This window comes from Moschus berezovskii, chromosome 9, assembly GCF_049115385.1.
Source record: "Moschus berezovskii isolate FMDL1 chromosome 9, NW_MosBer_1.0, whole genome shotgun sequence".
In the NCBI taxonomy this organism is placed as follows: Eukaryota; Metazoa; Chordata; class Mammalia; order Artiodactyla; family Moschidae; genus Moschus; species Moschus berezovskii.
In genome coordinates this window covers 59287831-59305583 of record NC_142468.1, presented here as the reverse complement: position 1 = coordinate 59305583, position 17753 = coordinate 59287831, and the positions used below count along the sequence as shown (strand labels likewise).

Below are 17753 nucleotides of genomic sequence, written 5' to 3'. Positions count from 1 at the left end.
AAGCATGTACAAAGATATAAGAAAGAATCAGAAAACCTCAGAATATCGTTTAACATTTTCTTTGGAAGTATGCTTCACTCCCTAATCAGACTTATTTTTTTTTTTAAGAAAATTTTTTTGTTTTTGTTTAACCAAAACCCCTGTTGCAATTTAAACCTATTTCCTCATTTGGTTCTCACAAGCAATGGAACATAACAAGTTAATTTCTTCTTCATGATACATCAAGTCAATCGAAATAACCCTAAACCATTCAACTTTTTCTTATGACATCCATTGTTTGCCATCTTTTCCTAAACTTCTGAATGAGAATTACATTCTGAATACTAAAATACTAAACCCTAAAAAATATTGAGGTGCTTTTATAATAACATCACTTCATGGGAAATAGATGGGGAAACAGTGGAAACAGTGTCAGACTTTATTTTTTTGGGCTCCAAAATCACTGCAGATGCTGATTATAGCCAGGAAATTAAAAGACGCTTACTCCTTGGAAGGAAAATTATGACCGGCCTAGATAGCATATTAAAAAGCAGAGACATTACTTTGCCAACCAAGGTCCGTCTAGTCAAGGCTATGGTTTTTCCCGTGGTCATGTATGGATGTGAGAGTTGGACTGTGAAGAAAGCTGATCGCCGAAGAATTGATGCTTTTGAACTGTGGTGCTGGAGAAGACTCTTGAGAGTCCCTTGGACTGCAAGGAGATCCAACCAGTCTATTCTGAAGAAGATCGATCCTTGGTGTTCAAATGAAGGACTGATGCTGAAGCTGAAACTCCAATACTTTGGCCACCTCATGCGAAGAGTTGACTCACTGGAAAAGACTCTGATGCTGGGAAGGATTGGGGGCGGGAGGAGAAGGGGACGACAGAGAATGAGATGGCTGGATGGCATCACTGACTCGATGGACATGAGTTTGAGTGACCTCCAGGAGTTGGTGATGGACAGGGAGGCCTGGCATGCTGTGATTCATGGGGTCGCAAAAAGTCGGTCACGACTGAGTGACTGAACTGAACTGAAGGACAAGAAAAAGGAGCAATGAAATGTACTGTTATATGTGCAATAAAAAAGATGTTTCATATTATTTACAAGAAGTTAAAACCCACACAAGGGATTTTGCCTAATAGATAATAAATTATTTGATCAAACTGCAGGAAATTAAAGCAGTACTGTCCTGGGACAGATATAGATGAACAGATCAACAGAATAAAATAGAGTCCAGAGAAGAAAAAATCAATTAATGCTACTACTACTAAGTCATAAAGGTGCCCAATGATAGTACATTCCTCTTTGGTGCCAGTACGTCACGTAAACCATCTCCATTAAACCTCACAACATCGGAGAATAGGCAGAGCTAGCAAGAAGGCAATGGCACCCCACTCCAGTACTCTTGCCTGGAAAATCCCATGGACGGAGGAGCCTGGTGGGCTGCAGTCCATGGGGTCGCTGAGAGTCGGACACGACTGAGCGACTTCACTTTCACTTTTCACTTGCGTGCATTGGAGAGGGAAATGGCGACCCACTCCGGTGTTCTTGCCTGGAGAATCCCAGGGACGGGGGAGCCTAGTAGGCTGCCGTCCATGGGGTTGCACAGAGTCAGACACGACTGAAGTGACTTAGTAGTAGCAGCGCTCAGCAAGGAGATCCAGACCTCTCTGTCCTCCACTCTGTGCTCTTAATGAAAATACACCAGTGCCTTCACTTTGAATTAGTAATATATAAAACTGTAGAAACAGCATTGGAGCAATTCAATAAAAAACATGAGGGCAAATAAAGTGAGGTTATTTTCTCACATTAAAAAAAGTTAGGTGGACTAAACTCTGAAATGTAAAAAATAATATGTACTGTTAAATGGCGCTTCCCGGGTGGCACAATGGTAAAAATTCTGCCTGCCAATAGAGGAGACACAAGAGACACGAGTTTGATCCCTGAGTCAGGAAGATCCCCTGGAGTAGGGTATGCCAACCACTCCAGTATTCTTGCCTCTGAAATCCCATTACAGAGGAACCTTGCAGTCCATGGGGTCACAAAGAATTAGAAACAACTGAGCCACTCAGCATACTATGTTAAATATAGAACAGTTTTTAAATTTATTTATTTTTAATTTAAGGATAATTGCCCTACAAAGTTGTGTTGTTTCTGCCATACATCAACATTAATCAGTTATAGGTATACACAGATTCCCTCCTTCTTGAGCCTCCCTCCCACCTCCTACCACATTCCACCCCTCTAGGTTGTCACAGAGCACCAGGTAAGCTCCTTGTGTTACACCATACTTCCCATTAGCTACCTATTTTACGTATGGTAATGTATATATTTTCCATCTGTTTCCATGAAGTGATGGGACCAGATGCCATGATCTTTGTTTTCTGAATGTTGAGCTTCAAGCCAACCTTTTCACTCTCCTCTTTCACTTTCATCAAGAGGCTTTTGAGTTCCTCTTCACTTTCTGCCATAAGGGTAGTGTCATCTGCATATCTGAGGTTATTGATATTTCTCCCAGCAATCTTGATTCCAGCTTGTGCTTCTTCCAGCCCAGCGTTCCTCATGATGTACTCTGCATATAAGTTAAATAAGCAAGGTGACAATATACAGCCTTGACGCACTCCTTTTCCTATTTGGAACCAGTCTGTTGTTCCATGTACAGTTCTGACTGTTGCTTCCTGACCTGCATACAGGTTTCTCAAGAGGCAGGTCAGGTGGTCTGGGATTCCCATCTCTTTCAGAATTTTCCACAGTTTATTGTGATCCACACAGTCAAAGGCTTTGGCATAGTCAATAAGGCAGAAATAGATGTTTTTCTGGAACTCTCTTGCTTTCTCCATGATCCAATGGATGTTGGCAATTTAATCTCTGGTGCCTCTGCCTTTTCGAAAATCTGCTTGAACATCTGGGAATTCACGGTTCACATATTGCTGAAGCCTGGCTTGGAGAATTTTGAGCATGACTTTACTAGCGTGTGAGATGAGTGCAATTGTGGGGTAGTTTGAGCATTCTTTGGCATTCCCTTTCTTTGGGACTGGAATTAAGACTGACCTTTTCCAGTCCTGTGGCCACTGCTGAGTTTTCCAAATTTGCTGGCATATTGAGTGCAGCACTTTCACAGCATCATCTTTCAAGATTTGAAATAGCTCAACTGGAATTCCATCACCTCCACTAGCTTTGTTCATAGTGATGCTTTCTAAGGTCCACTTGACTTCACATTCCAAGATGTCTGGCTCTAGGTCAGTGATCACGTTATCGTGACTATCTTGGTCGTGAAGATCTTTTTTGTACAGTTCTTCTGTGTATTCTTGCCACCTCTTCTTAATATCTTCTGCTTCTGTTAGGTCCCTACCATTTCTGTCCTTTATCGAGCCCATCTTTGCATGAAATCTTGGAATCTCTAATTTTGCATGAAATCTGTCCTTTATCGAGCCCATCTTTGCATGAAATCTTGGAATCTCTAATTTTGCATGAAATCTTGGAATCTCTAATTTTCTTGAAGAGATCTCTTGTTTTTCCTATTCTGTTGTTTTCCTCTATTTCTTTGCATTGATCACTGAGGAAGGCTTTCTTATCTCTCCTTGCTATTCTTTGGAACTCTGCATTTAGATGCTTATATCCTTCCTTTTCTCCTTTGCTTTTCGCTTCTCTTCTTTTCACAGCTATTTGTAAGGCCTCCTCAGACAGCCATTTCGCTTTTTTGCATTTCTTTTCCATGGGGATGGTCTTGGTCCCTGTCTCCTGTACAATGTCATGAACCTCCGTCCAGAGTTCATCAGGCACTCTATCAGATCTAGTCCCTTAAATCTATTTCTCACTTCCACTGTATAATCATAAGGGATTTGATTTAGGTCATATCTGAATGGTCTAGTGGTTTTCCCTACTTTCTTCAATTTAAGTCTGCATTTGGCAATAAGGAGTTCATGATCTGAGCCACAGTCAGCTCCTGGTCTTGTTTTTGCTAACTGTATACAGCTTCTCCATCTTTGGTTGCAAAGAATATAATCAATCTGATTTTGGTGTTGACCATCTGGTGATGTCCATGTGTAGAGTCTTCTCTTGTGTTGTTGGAAGAGGGTGTTTGCTATGACCAGTGCTCAGACTTTATTTTTTTGGGCTCCAGAATCACTGCAGATGCTGATTGCAGCCAGGAAATTAAAAGACGCTTACTCCTTGGAAGGAAAGTTATGACCAACCTTGATAGTATGTTAAAAAGCAGAGACATTACTTTGCCAACAAAGCTCCATCTAGTCAAGGCTATGGTTTTTCCCGTGGTCATGTATGGATGTGAGAGTTGGACTGTGAAGAAAGCTGATCTCCAAAGAATTGATGCTTTTGAACTGTGGTGCTGGAGAAGACTCTGGAGAGTCCCTTGGACTGCAAGGAGATCCAACCAGTCCATTCTAAAGGAGATCAATCCTGTGTGTTCATTGGAAGGACTGATGCTAAAGCTGAAACTGCAATACTTTGGCCACCTCATGCAACGGGTTGACTCACTGGAAAAGACTCTGATGCTGGGAAGGGTTGGGGGCAGGAGGAGAAGGGGACGACAGAGAATGAGATGACTGGATGGCATCACCGACTCTGTGGACATGAGTTTGAGTGAACTCTGGGAGTTGGTGATGGACAGGGAGGCCTGGCGTGCTGTGATTCATGGGGTCGCGGAGAGTCGGACACGACTGAGCGACTGAACTAAACTGAACTGAATGTATATATTTCAGTGCTTCTCTCCCTGTGTCCACAAGTCTGTTCTCTATGTCTGAGTCTCTATTCCTGCCCTATTCATAGGTTCATCACTACCATTTTTCTAGATTCCATATATATGTGTTTTATACGATATTTGTTTTTCTCTTTCCGATTTACTTCACTGTGTAGTATCAGGCTTTAGGTTCATCCACCTCACTGGAACTGACTCAAATTTGTTCCTTTCCATGATCAAGTAATGTTCCATTGTATATATGCACCACAACTTCTTTATCCATTCATCTGTTGACAGACATCTAGGTTGCATCCATGTCCTGGCTATTCTGAAGTGAAAGAAAGTGAAAGTTGCTCAGTTGTGCCTGACTCTGCAACTCCATGGACTGTAGCCTGCCAGGCTCCTCTGTCCATGGAATTATCCAATCAAGAATACTGGAGTGGGTAGCTGTTCCCTTCTCCAGGGGATCTTTCAGACCCAGGAATTGCAGGCAGATTCTTTACTATCTGAGTTACCAGGGAAGCCCTGGCTATTCTAAATAGTGCTGCAGTTAATAACACTGATGTACATGTGTCTTTTTTAATTATGTTTTTCTTAGGGTTAGAACAGTTTTATAATCTGTTCTGTTATAATTTGAGTGAAGATAATCCCTAGAATGGCATCAAGTTTGGAAACCAAAAAGGAAAACTGATACATTTGACCACTGGTACAGAAGAAGACACTCTAAAGAAAGTTAAACAAATCTAGAAAAACCCTTGGAGTATATATGAGAAACAAAGGGTTAATATCTTTAGTTATAAAATGCACTTACAAATAAATATGAAAAATATCGACATCCTTAATAAAACTGAGAGAAGAATATAAACAGACGTTTCAGAAATGAAGAAAGATAAATTGCCAATAACCATATACAGTACAGCCAATTTACTATCAAAGATATAAGACACTGAAAATACCTAGGCTAGGGAGAAAGTGTGAGCAGAAAGAGGCATTCTCATACACTGTGGATAGACACAGAAATTGGTACAAAGAAAGATACATTTCTTTATGCAGGAAATAAAGGAGATGAGTTAAGTAATCTCTAAGAATTTCGATCCAATTGCCAACATTCGTTGATCATAGAAAAAGCAAGGGAATTTCAGAAAAACATCTACTTCTGCTTCACTGACTACATTAAAGCCTTTGACTGTGTGGATCACAACAAACTATGGAAAACTCTTAAAGTGATGGGAATATCAGATCACCTTACCTGCCTCCTGAGAAACCTGTATGCAGGTCAAGAAGCAACAGTTGGAACTAGACATGAAACAATGAACTGGTTCCAAATTAGGAAAGGAGTATGTCAAGGCTGTATATTGTCACCCTGCTTATTTAACTTATATGCAGAGTACATCATGCCAGGCTGGATGGAGCATAAGCTGGAATCAAGACTGCTGGGAGAAATATCAATAACCTCAGATATGCAGATGACACTGCCTTATGGCAGAAGGCGAAGAGGAACTAAAGAGCCTCTTAATGAAGGTGAAAAGAGAGTGAAAAAGTTGACTTAAAACTCAACATTCAAAAAAGTAAGATCATGGCATCTGGTCCCATCACTTCATGGTAGATAGATGCGGAAACGATGCAAACAGTGACAGCCTATTTTCTTGGGCTCCAAAATCTCTGCAGATGGTGACTGCACCCATGAAATTAAAAGATGCTTGCTCCCTGAAAGAAAAATTATGACAAACCTAGACAGTATACTAAAAAGCAGAGACATTACTTTACCAACAAAGGTCCATGTTGTCAAAGCTATGGTATTCTTGGGCTTCCCTGGTGGCTCAGTAAAGAATCCGCCTACAATGCAGGAGACCTGGATTCATCTCTGGATTGGGAAGATCCCCTGGAGGAGGGCATGGCAAATCACTCCAGTATTCTTCCTGGGAGAATCCCCATGGACAGAGGAGCCTGGCAGGCTCTAGTCCATGGGGTTGCAAAAAGCTGGAGACGGCTGAGCAACTAAGCACAAGCACATGTAGGGATGTGAGAGTTGAACCATAAAGAAGGTTGAGCACCGAAAAATCAATGCTTTTGAGCTGTGGTGCTGGAGAAGATTCTTGAGAGTCCCTTTGACAGCAAGGAGATCAAACTAGTTGATCTAGAAGGACCAATGCTAAAGCTGAAGCTTCAATATTTTGTCCACTTAATGAGTAGAGCCAACTCATGGAAAAGATCCTAATGCTAGGAAAGACTGAGGGCAGGAGGAGAAGGGGGTGATGGAGGATGAGATGACTTGATGGCATCATCAACTCAATGGACAAGAATTTGAGCAAACTCTAGGAGATAGTGAAGGACAGGGAAGTCTGGTGTGCTTCAGTCTGTGGGGTCGCAAAGTGTCCCACATGACTGAGTGACTGAATAACAAGAATATCTAGATTCTTTCCAGATTTGAAATTCTAACAGCCTTTATTTGTCTGAGTTGTGCCAATGCTGTATAAAGGCCTTAACAATCAATAAAATATATTTTATAAAAAATATCATTGAGATATATTTCCCTATCCAGAAGAAATTTTGAGACTTCTGTGACTCATACAGAAAACTTATGTGTGTTAGTCCCTCAGTCATGTCCGACTCTTTGCAATCCCATGGACTATAGCCTGCCAGGCTCCTCTGTCCATGGAATTCTCCAGGTAAGAATACTGGAGTAGGTAATCATTCCCTTCTCCAGGGAATCTCCCTGACCGAGGGATCGAACCTGCATTTCCTGCATTGCAGATGGATTCTTTACCACCTAAGCTACCACGGAAGAGCACCCAACATTTACCAAGGCATAGTGTGCCTACGATGTAGAAGCACTGGAAATGCTAGAGGCAGCCAGGAGCCAACCAGACAGAGGAAACCAACGCAAATAGACAGTGATACTCAAGGCAAAAAGCTTTCCCTGAGCTATAAGTGTGGAAGCACATGAGATAGGCATTGAAACCACTCTTGGGGATGAGGTGAGTTGGAAAGATTGGTCTTAGGCATCAGCTCCCAAAATTAATCTTACAGGGTGAGCAAGCTTCAGACTTATCTGGAGAAGGGATGCCTTTATAGGGAAGAGAGCAACATATGCAAAGACAAGGGGACACCAGAAAGCATGGTGAGTCTTAGGACCTATTCATGTCTCCTGAGACTGCAAGAGATGGACAGCTAGGAGCCAGACCAGAAAGAAACAGGTTTTACACATCATCATGAGAAGGCTGGATCTTATTCCTGTAACTGTAAACCATCAAAGAAGTACCCTAACAAGATCTGCACTTGAGAAAAAAAATCCCTGCAGGAGACTCCCACTTCCATTAAGATAGTAAACTGAGATAGCCAGAAAAAAAACTCCAGATACAAAAACACAAAATGGGTTAAAGTTTTTAAAATAAGCTTAGAAGTATAGTCAAAAATCACGAAAGGCTATGTGAAATCTCTAGATACCAAACGCAAAGAGGGAACTGAAAATTTGAGTGGTAAGAAATTCTCTGTGAAATTCCCTGAAAGGATGGGAAATTCTGTTTTATTTCAGGGACTCAAGGGTAACTAACCTCAGGCAAAGCGTGGGCCTAGGAGGAGCAGGGAGTTGGAGTGAATCCTCTTTAAAGAGTGTCCCCCTTCAGTGACCTCATCCTTTCTCACAGAGTCACCTGCACTCCACCTCAACAGTGCTTCACTTTCTGCTTATGTCAATATTTTTTTTTATCCTTACTGGGTCAGCCCACTATCAGCATACTAATATGCCATTATCTCGAGCATCTTTAAAAATCCTTTCATTGATCTCAGTTCCCCAGCCAGCTACTGCCCCATTTCCCAGTTTCTCTTTCCAACACATCTCCTCAATAAAGTTGCTCTGGTTAGCACTCCTGAAAAATTCCAGGTACAAAAACTTGAAATGGTTTTCGTATTATCTCTTAAAAACACACCAATCAGGCGTCATCCAAACCCTCCACTAAAATTTCTCTTGTCAAAGTCACTGTGAGTTTCATCTTGCTAAACCCATGACCCTTAGTTTACACAACCAGGCAGCATCCCTGACATAGTCAATTATTCCTTTTCTCAGATACACTGTGTCTACTTGGTTTCAAGAACACCACATTCTCTTGGCTACTTTGCTAGCCACCCCTTCTTGGTCTCTGCTGTTAATTTTCTCTTCTCCTTCACTCAATGCTGGAGAGCCCCCAGAGCTCAGTTCCCTTCTCATTTCTATCTGCACTCACAACCTTGAGCACCTCCCCCAGTCTCAAGGCCTGAAATATCAAGTGTCACTCACGGTCCTCCAAGAAGCAGATGCCAAGATGGGATTATATGTGCAAGAGAGTCATACGTTGTTGTGAAGCATAAAGGAAGCAAGAGTAGGCTGAGAGAAGCTTCCAATCATGATGATACCTGTGAAAAGAGAAGAGGAAGGAAGGAGGTTTGGGTAGGAAGAGTCTCAAACTGCAGCTCAGTTCTCAAAAAGTTTGACTAGGTTGATGGGAAGTCCTTGAGCCAAAGTTTCCCATTAGAGTTATCCCATGACCTTCAAGAATGGGTCAGCACTAGTACCCAGCTGTGCTCCATCATAGCTGGAAGAACCCAGAGGACACAGGCTTCTGTGTGAACATAGTGTTGGGTCCAGGGGGCTTGTCAGGCAGCCATACTCCCCTCAGCAGAAGATCTGAGTGGTCCATTCCCACGGCAGCCACAGTCCACCCCTTAACCTGCATCGATCTATTTTTCAAGGTAAGTTTGGGCAGCAGTTCTTCCACGGTTTCCATGGTCTCTAGTCTTAAGGGAAAACTTAGAGGAGGGGGAATTGATGGAGTAGCTACCAGGGCATAACTCCCTCCTCCACAATTAGTCTAAATTTCCCTCACCCTCAGCTATCACCTTAGCAGGTCTAGGTGGCTTCCCTGGTGTTGTGACCCAAACCTTCATTCCTGAGGCATCTTCTCAGGTTGGGCATGTGTCCATTCACAGTTACAAGCAGCCAGAGATCACTCAGAGGCTCCATAGTGGGTCATCTAGCTCCACGTGTGTTCCTCCTGCCCCCTTTATAACAGCAGCTCTACTTCCTGATGAGACAGAGGCACCTCTTCTTGTCCACTTGACCCTGGACAGAAGAAATCCAAAGGGCTTTAGTCCCCTGGTAAAGATGAGCCTCTTTGAAGGACCAGGATCTCTAACCCTGCCAGTTCGCGAGTTGCAGGGGTGGGAAGGACAATACCTCCCAGTGGATCATCAGGAGCGATGGAAAGTGGGCAGAGGGGTGGGGAGGGGATCACTCATGCTTCCACTCCTCGGTTCTCCAATCCATATATTATTTCACTTGGGGACCCAGTGCCATACAGAAGTCTCTGACACATGTTGCATCCTAAAAGATAATGCCCCAGTCTCTCATAGTATTGTGTCTGAACTGGACTGGGGCTTCAGCTGTGCCTTTGGAAGACTGTTTCAGAACTCTCTGAGCCATGCTTCTTCTGGGGCATATGGCTTGTGATGCAACCAATGATCTCCATGGGTATGAGTTCACTCCCACCTGTTCTTTACAGGTGATATGAGTACTCTGTGCTGTGTGGGATCCTATGCCTGTGGATTGAACATTCTATAAGCCCCCAAATAAGGGTGCTGGCTAAGGCTTGCTCTATGGGCAGGAAATGCAAAAAGCATGCCCCAAATAAACATCTATCCCTGTGAAAACCAATCGCTGATCCAGGATGAAGGGAGCCTAATGTAACTGACTTGCCACCAGGTGGCTGATTAATCTTTTCAGGGCATAGTGCCATATCCAGGTGCTCAGCACTGGTCTCTATTACTAACAAGTCAGACTTTCAGAGGCCACAGTTGCTAAATCAGGTCAATAGGCCTCATCTTGATCACTGTGGTCACTCCAGTCATGTGCCCATAAGACCAGCTCTGGGGTGGCTGATGATGAAGGCTGCCTACAACTGGTTGATTGACAACTGGCTGAGTCAATCTGTCTACTTGGTTGTTCAGAGTTTCTCCCATGAGGGATCCTTTCTAGTGGGCATTACAAGGGACACAAATATCATTACACTTCATGCCGACTCCCACCAGTCCATCCATTCATCTCTACACCAGATTTCCTTGTGTCTGATTTTCCAGTACATTTCTTGTCCAGACAGCCAAACCACTGGCCACTGCCCAGGAATCTATGTGCATCCTCACCTCAGGCCACTTCAGCACAAAGTAGATGACCAGGTGCACCTCCCACATTCCATCCATTGGGAAGATCTGCACCCTCTGAAGTCTTTCAAGGTCACAGAAAAATGCGGCTATAATTTTCAACTTAAGTGATATTCCCAGCCAACTCATTTGTAAACAAACCAGGGATTATGCCCACCATTGCATGGTCACAAGGATCTCTCCATATGGCCACAAGTATGAGCTGGGGGAGGAGCACCCATGCACCTGTCAGGGTGTCATGGGGCTCAGGACTATCTGCGCTTACACTTTATTCATGCCCTCTTCTTCTTCCTGGTCTTGGTCCCAGATGTACCACTGCCCGCTCACTAGGTGCTGCTGCTGGTCACCTTTGACTTTAAGACTTCATGAATTTAATGACAGGAATCTTAGTCAGTTTTGTTCACTGATTTATCAGTTCAGTTCAGTTCCTCAGTCGTGTCTGACTCTTTGCAACACCTTGAATCTCAGCATGCCAGGCCTCCCTGTCCATCACCAACTCCCAGAGTTCACCCAAACTCATGGCCATTGAGTCGGTGATGCCATCCAACCATCTCATTCTCTGTTGACCCCTTCTCCTACTGCCCCCAATACCTCCCAGCATCAGTCTTTTCCAGTGAGTCAACTCTTCGCATGAGGTGGCCAAAGTATTGGAGTTTCAGCTTCAGCATCAGTCCTTCCAATGAACACCCAGGACTGATCTCCTTTAGGATGGACTGGTTGGATCTCCTTGCAGTATAAGGGACTCTCAAGAGTCTTCTCCAGCACCACAGTTCAAAAGCATCAATTCTTGGAGAAGGAATGGCAACCCACTCCAGTGTTCTTGCCTGGAGAATCCCAGGGAGGGGGGAGCCTGGTGGGCTTCCGTCTATGGGGTCACAAAGAGTTGGACACGACTGAATTGACTTAGCAGCAGCAACAGCAGCAGCCCTTTGTATTCATTTTTGAACCAGTGTTTCCAACACCCTTGAATTTAAGCAATCTCATGAAGGAATGGGACTTCCTTTGTGGCTCAGAGGGTAAAGCGTTTACCTACAATGTGGGAGACCAGGGTTCAATCCCTGGGTCGGGAGGATCTCATGGAGAAGGAAATGGCAACCCACTCCAGTACTCTTGCCTGGAAGATCCCATGGACAGAGGAGCCTGGTAGGCTACAGTCCATGGGGTCGCAAAGAGTCAGACACAAATGAGCCACTTCACTTCACACTAAATGAAGGAATGCTTTTGTGTCAAAAACTAAATTTGAATATTAGGAATTCTAAATTCTAATGTTATACTAAGTCTATAATATGGCTGACCAGTATTTTTAATGTTTTTGTTCCTGTCCTTTTTAGAATCAGTTGAGTGTGGCTTAAGTTTAATATTTGTGAAGTCCTTTTATATTCTTCAGTTGCGTGACTCTATATAAAGGCAAAGTATCATTGTTAATTCTCAGGAGTGTTATTAAAAATCACTTAATGTTTATAAAATATTGTGAAGATAAAAATTGTGATATAATCACTATATGTATGTTTTGTTTATTAAAGAAAACCATGTTAGAGCTAAAAAAAACAAAAACAAAAAACAAAAGCATCAATTCTTCGGTGATCAGCTTTCTTCACAGTCCAACTCTCACATCCATACATGACCACTGGAAAAACCATAGCCTTGACTAAACGGACCTTTGTTGGCAAAGTAATGTCTCTGCTTTTTAATATGCTATCTAGGTTGGTCATAACTTTCCTTCCAAGGAGTAAGTGTCTTTTAATTTCATGGCTGCAATCACCATCTGCAGTGATTTTGGAGCCCAAAAAAATAAAGCCTGACACTGTTTCCACTGTTTCCCCATCTATTTGCCATGAAGTGATAGGACCAGATGCCATGATCTTCGTTTTCTGAATGTTGAGCTTTAAGCCAACTTTTCCACTCTCCTCTTTCACTTTCATCAAGAGGCTTTTGAGTTCCTCTTCACTTTCTGCCATAAGGGTGGTGTCATCTGCATATCTGAGGTTATTGATATTTCTCTCGGCAATCTTGATTCCAGCTTGTGCTTCTTCCAGCCCAGTGTTTCTCATGATGTACTCTGCATATAAGTTAAATAAGCAGGGTGACAATATACAGCCTTGACGTACTCCTTTTCCTATTTGGAACCAGTCTGTTGTTCCATGTACAGTTCTGACTGTTGCTTCCTGACCTGCATACAGGTTTCTCAAGAGGCAGGTCAGGTGGTCTGGCATTCCCATCTCTTTCAGAATTTTCCACAGTTTATTGGGATCCACACAGTCAAAGGCTTTGGCATAGTCAATAAAGCAGAAATAGATGTTTTTCTGGAACTCTCTTGCTTTTTCGATGATCCAGTGGATGTTGGCAATTTGATCTCTTGTTCCTCTGCCTTTTCTAAAGCCAGCTTGAACATCTGGAAGTTCACGGTTCACGTATTGCTGAAGCCTGGCTTGGAGACTTTTGAGCATGACTTTACTAGCGTGTGAGATGAGTGCAATTGTACGGTAGTTTGAGCATTCTTTGGCATTGCCTTTCTTTGGGATTGGAATGAAGACTGACCTTTTCCAGTCCTGTGGCCACTGCTGAATTTTCCAAATTTGCTGGCATATTGAGTGCAGCACTTTCACAGCATCATCTTCCAGGATTTGAAATAACTCAACTTGAATTCCATCACCTCCACTAGCTTTGTTTGTAGTGGTGCTTTCTAAGGCCCACTTAACTTCACAGTCCAGGATGTCTGGCTCTAGGTGAGTGATCACACCATCATGATTATCTTGGTTGTGAAGATCTTTTTTGTACAGTTCTCCTGTGTATTCTTGCCACCTCTTCTTAATATCTTCTGCTTCTGTCAGGTCCCTACCATTTCTGTCCTTTATCAAGCCCATCTTTGCATGAAATGTTCCCTTGGTATCTCTAATTTTCTTGAAGAGATTTCTAGTCTTTTCCATTCTGTTGTTTTCCTCTATTTCCTTGCATTGATCGCTGAGGAAGGCTTTCTTATCTCTCCTTGCTATTCGTTGGAACTCTGCATTCAGATGCTTATATCTTTCCTTTTCTCCTCTGCTTTTCGCTTCTCTTCTTTTCACAGCTATTTGTAAGGCTTCCTCAGATGGCCATTTTGCTTCTTTGCATTTCTTTTCCATGGGGATGGTCTTGATCCCTGTCTCCTGTACAATGTCATGAACTTCTGTCCATAGTTCATAGGCCAAGAGGAGTAGCCCATGTCCAAGGTCAGGGGCAACAGCTGAAAGGAGGAACCCCACGTCCAAGGAGCGGCAGCTGTGCGGGCACAGGAGGGCCGAGAGGAGTTACTCTACGTTCAAGGTCAGGAGGGGTAACCTCGTCCAAGGTAAGGAGCAGCGGCTGCACTTTGCTGGAGCAGCCATGAAGAGATACCCCACGTCCAAGGTAAGAGAAACCCAAGTTAAGACGGTAGTTGTTGCAAGAGGGCATCAGAGGGCAGACACACTGAAACCATAATCACAGAAAACTAGCCAATTTGATCACAAAGACCACAGCCTTGTCTAACTCAATGAAACCAAGCCATGCCATGTGGGGCCACCCAAGACAAACGGGTCATGGTGGAGAGGTCTGACAGAATGTGGTCCACTGGAGAAGGGAATGGCAAACCACTTCAGTATTCTTGCTTTGAGAATCCCATGAACAGTATGAAAAGGCAAAATGATAGGATACTGAAAGAGGAACTCCCCAGGTCAGATTTATTTATAGTGCTTAGAAAATACCTGGTATATACTAAGAGCACAATAAATATTTATTAAGGAAATAATAAAAATGAATGTAATAGCAAAGAAAGAAAAAAAATTTAAGAATTTTTTCAAAATTTAGTTCCTTGAAAAGACTACTAAAGTCAATATAACTTTAGTAAGATTTATTAAGTTTAAAAGGGAGACAGTAAAATAAATAATATTAGGAATCAAAAATAAAACAGAGGTACAGACATCATAGTTTTAAAATTAATCAACCACTTCTCATCTTTACTCTTCCAAACCACCTTTCCTGAACTGCTACTTATTTTCCCTGTGTCCAGCCTGCCCCTACTCCCGGTCTATTGTCTACACACTACCAGAATTATCTTTTTTTAACTTTTTATTTTAAACTAATTTTAGACTTACAGAAAAGTTGAAAAAAAATAGAAGAGTTCTTCCACTAAACTTCTCATGTTACATAAGCATAGTACAATTATCAAAACTAAGAAATTAACACTGGTACAATACTATTAACTAAACTGCAAACCTTAGTCAAATCTCACCTATTTATACACTAGTGGTCTTTTTCTGTCCCAGGATCTTATCCAGGTACCAAATTACATTTAGTTGCTCTTTTCCTCAGTCTCCTCCAATCTGTGACATTTCCTTAGTCTTTACATGTCTTTTATGACCTATACACTTTTGAAGAATTACTGAGCAGTTAAAGAAGTAAATTATATCACATTCAGAGACAGAAAGACATTAAAATTTTTTAATGTTTGTAAATGTGAAAGCTTGGATTTGGTAACAATTCCTATAAAAAAAACTAGTCAAAGCAGACTCAAGAAGAAGCCTGAATAGGCCTAGAGCTATTCAAGAAACTAAAATCTATCTTCCAAACAAAAAAGGAAAGAAATAAACATAGGTCTAGTCAGTCTTATAGGTGAGTTCCAGCAAGACGTTAAGAAACACACAATCTCAAGCTTTTACAAACTGTTTCAATGAGTCAAAAAAAGGGAGTCAACTCACCCATCTCTTGTTCTGAGGCAAGTAAATGCTTGATACTAAACCTAGACAAGAGCTGCTGCTGCTGCTGCTGCTGCGTCGCTTCAGTCGTGTCCGACTCTGTGCGACCCCATAGATGGCAGTCAACCAGGCTCCGCCGTCCTTGGGATTCTCCAGGCAAGAACACTGGAGTGGGTTGCCACTTCCTTCTCTAAGACAAGAGCAATAGGAGAAAATAAAAATCTAGACCAGCCTCCAAGTGAATAGAGAAGCTTGATTCTTTCTGATTTGTGTGAGTCCAAAAATATGATCATCTCAAATATATAGAAAAATCATTTGATAAAAGATGTATAGACTTTTAAGAAAATCCCTGAGCAGGCTAGAAATACATGGGAATTTTCTTAATAAGAGTATCCACCAAAAATCTAGAGCAAACATTATACTTAATGATGAATCATTAGAAATATTTCCTTTCAAAAAGGAAATAAGACCAAGATGCTTGCTATCACTATTTCCATTTAACATTTTACTGGCAGTCCAATGGAAAGATGACAAGGCACGCTGATTGGAAGGAAAGAAATAGAACTATCATTACGCACAGATGGTATCACTCTTGTGCAAGAATTCAAGAGACTCAATGGATAAACTATTTGAAATAAGAAAGTGGGCTAATTTTAGAAAATAAGAAACAGATCTGACATGGTGGTTGAGTAAGAGAATGAAGAAATAAAGATGATATCTGGTGTTCCAGCTTGGGAAAATATGTAATATAAAAATATGTACCATTTACTTAGATTGTTAATTCTATAGGAAAGTGAGCCTTGATTTAGGGCAGAGCCATACTATGCGGGAAGCTTCCAGAAGAAATTACCTATATCCTAAATATCACTGGAAATACAAGGAATAGGAGGAAACTATGGTCAGAACCTCTATGGAAGAGATCACTACATGTTGTTGTACAGAATATTCAGATAAGCCACTTGAGACTCCTCTCCCTGTGATGGAACATTCTAATAAAGATGGCAACTCACTGGACTGACTCCTAAGGAGGAAGGTTCTGATTAGCCACATGGCTTTTGCTTTTCTTAATGGGATATCCAAGTTTGGGACCAAGCAGATTTGGCCAGGGAAATAGAAGCTGAAGCTCTGAAACACTAATGATTTTTTTTCTATCCTTCCTTTCAAAAGCTCTCAGCCTCTATTCTAAATAAAGCTTGAGGAGGTTAACTAGATTTATTGTGTTGGTCATTTTGCAATATATATGAATCATTAGGCTGTACATCTGAAACTAATGTGTTATAAATTATACAATCAATCAGTCAGTATTGAAAGGGTGACATGAAGGCTCACCACTATCTAAGAGGCTCGTGTGCCTCAGTTTCAGGTTGGGTGGCAAAAGTCAATGAGTTCAGCTCAGTATTGATGAGTGAAATGTGAAGACTTCAAGTAGTTGGTTGGGTATGTGCGTCTGGAGCCTGAAAATGCATATTTGAGAGTTATCAGTATATTAAAGAGACTTGAAATCATGGACATGGATGGATAGATCGTATAGAAAGGATACAGAGAGCAAAATGAGAAGAGACATACTCGAATGGAACGCTGAAGAAGAGATACTGAGAATGTGTAACCAGAGAAGCAGGAAGTATGGCAGTATTTTTTTTAGTTGAAGCATAGCTAATTGACAAGGTTGTGTGACTTTCAGGTATGCAGCAAAGTGATTCAGCTATTTACAAATATATCTATATTCTTTTTCAGATTCTTTTCCATTTAGGGTATTAAAGGATGTTGAATACAGTTCCCTGTGATATACTGTAGGTCCCTATTGTTTATCTATTTTATATATAATTGTGTGTGTTAATCCCCACTCCCTCCACCATTCTTTCCCCTTCAATAACCATCAGTTTGTTTTCTATGTCTGAATCTATTTATGTTTTATAAATACGTTCACTTGTATCATTTCTTTTAGATTCCACATATAAGTAACACCATATGATATTTGTTTTTGTCTGACTTACTTAGTATGATCATCTATGGGTCCATCACAGCAGTGTCTTGAAAGGATCCAAGACAAGAGGGAACATTAATGAGAAAATGTGCATCAGTGACAAATATTTACAGAGTGAAAAGAGCTCACTGTCAAAACCACACAGCCAAATCAAATCAAATTCAATTTAGTCTTGTTGAATATGG

General features: G+C 41.7%; 1 long non-coding RNA gene across 1 annotated transcript; it reads right to left on the bottom strand.

Annotated features, from left to right (window-relative positions):
• Window positions 1–138: 138 nt before the first annotated feature.
• LOC148776459 (uncharacterized) lies at window positions 139–15758 on the bottom strand. Its single transcript, XR_016038355.1, has 3 exons — window positions 15588–15758; window positions 8957–9072; window positions 139–1011 (listed from the first exon to the last, which is right to left on the bottom strand). It is a non-coding gene; the product is annotated as an uncharacterized LOC148776459 (long non-coding RNA).
• Window positions 15759–17753: the final 1995 nt, after the last annotated feature.